Genomic DNA, 2,042 nt, shown 5'->3' with positions numbered 1-2,042 from the left:
CTGAATGAGATGAAATCAAATTATGGTCACCCTGAAAATATGCCATCCTAAAGTTTTGGAGATAAATATATGAATCCCTGAAGCATCCAGAAATTTGTAATTTTGTGACCAAATTCTAGATGATACTGGGGTCCAAATGATTATGAATACATACATTTTTTTTGAATCAGGGTCTGGCTCTGTTGCCCAGTCTCTGGTACATATATCATGATAGTTCACTGCAGCCTCAAACTCCTGGGCTCAAGCAATCCTCCTGCCTTAGCCTCCAGAGTAGCTGGCACTACAGGTGCATGCCAGCATGCCCCGCTAATTTATTTCTGTTTCTGATAAAGACGGGGTCTCGCTCTTGCTCAGGGCCGCTCTTGAACTCCTGAGCTCAAGCAATCCTCCTGCCTGAGCATCCCAAAATGCTAGGATTATAGGCATCAGCCACCACACCCAGCCCCTCTTTTTTCATTTAATTCCTCTCTTAAATGCTGGCCTAGAATGTTTTACTATACTTCTCAGTTTAGTGTATTTGAAAATAAGACTAAATTGGCTGTCTTTCCGTCTGGCGACAGCCATCAAGTAAACAAAGATGGGTGCATACACGTATATCCAGGAGCTATGGAGGAAGAAGCAGTCTGATGTAAAGCGCTTTCTTCTGAGGGTCCGCTGCTGGCAATACCGCTAGGTCTCTGCACGCCACAGGAGTCCCTGCCCCACCTGGCCAGATAAAGCACACAGACTGGGATACAAGGCCAAGCAAGGTTGTCATATATAGGATTCGGGTGTGCCATGGTGGCCGCAAACGCCCAGTTCCTAAGGGTGCAACCTATGGCAAGCCTGTCCATCATGGTGTTAACCAGCTAAAGTTTGCTCGAAGCCTTCAGTCTATTGCCAAGGAGCAAGCTGGACACCACTGTGGGGCTCTAAGAGTCCTGAATTCTTACTGGGTTGGTCAAGATTCCACATAACATTTTTTGAGGTTATCCTCATTGATCCATTCCATAAAGCTATCAGAAGAAATCCTGACACCCAGTGGATCACCAAACCAGTCCACAAGCACAGGGAGATGCGTGGGCTGACATCTGCAGGCCGCGAGAGCTGTGGCCTTGGAAAGGGACATAAGTTCCATAACCACACTATTGGTGGTTCTCACTGTGCAGCTTGGAGAAGGCGCAATATCTCCAGCTCCACCGTTACCACTAATATAAGTAATGTTTGTAAAATTCATACCTAATAAACAATTTAGGATGGTTAAAAAAAAAGACTAAATTGGCTGGACTGTGTCTAAATTCACATGGCAGAAACTTTCTACACAACAAATGTGATACTAAAATTTTTAGACAACTTTTAAAAATCCCTAATTCTACATCTCATCTGCATCATCCAACAAGCACTTACTGGCTACGGACAGGTACTATGCCTTAAAATTTTTCTGCATTCAATAAACTTCCAATTTCATAAGAGACGATAAATGCGTAGGCACAACAAAGATGCCAAGTGTCACTGGAGTGGTCAAGGCTGTGTCTGCAAGGATCAGGATAAGGTAGAGAGAGAAGGAAGCATCAAACTAGGCCTTGAAGGATGGTAGGGTTCTCAGGCAGAACGAGAAGGAAGGGGTGGGAAATGGGACAAGAGAAGCGGAAGAGAAAAGGCTCCCACAGAGCAAAAGCAGGAGCCATGATCCTAACATGAGAAAAAAGTACAGGACGTGTGCAGAGGGCAAAAGCTGCTCCCCTTGAAGGCACAGAATAACAGGAGAAAGAAGGAGGAGATCCAGCTGGAGAGATGACTGAGGAGGCCAAGGAAGCCCTGCTCAGTCACCAGCAGGCTGCACTCTGCAGGACACCTGGCCAGTAAGACCTGAGCACACATATCCCAAGTCCACATAACAGACTATTCATCCAGGTATGGCACAAGGAACATGACTTTGAGGTCACCCTGTATCTCCTACTAGTAAACAGAAGGTGCTCAGCAGCAGTTGATGAATGTAATTTATATATAGTAAAAATTAGACGAAATATGGAAACATACAATAAGATAAAAATGAAATAGTA

The 2,042-nt window shown here is 44.7% G+C and overlaps 1 pseudogene; it reads left to right on the top strand.

The window, feature by feature from the left end:
- Positions 1-577: 577 nt before the first annotated feature.
- LOC105815480 lies at positions 578-1,196 on the top strand (annotated as a pseudogene).
- The last annotated feature ends 846 nt before the right edge of the window (positions 1,197-2,042 follow it).

Source organism: Propithecus coquereli, unplaced genomic scaffold (genome assembly GCF_000956105.1).
Source record: "Propithecus coquereli isolate 6110/MARCELLA unplaced genomic scaffold, Pcoq_1.0 Scaffold337, whole genome shotgun sequence".
Classification (NCBI taxonomy): domain Eukaryota; kingdom Metazoa; phylum Chordata; class Mammalia; order Primates; family Indriidae; genus Propithecus; species Propithecus coquereli.
This window is presented reverse-complemented; position numbering and strand designations above follow the sequence as displayed.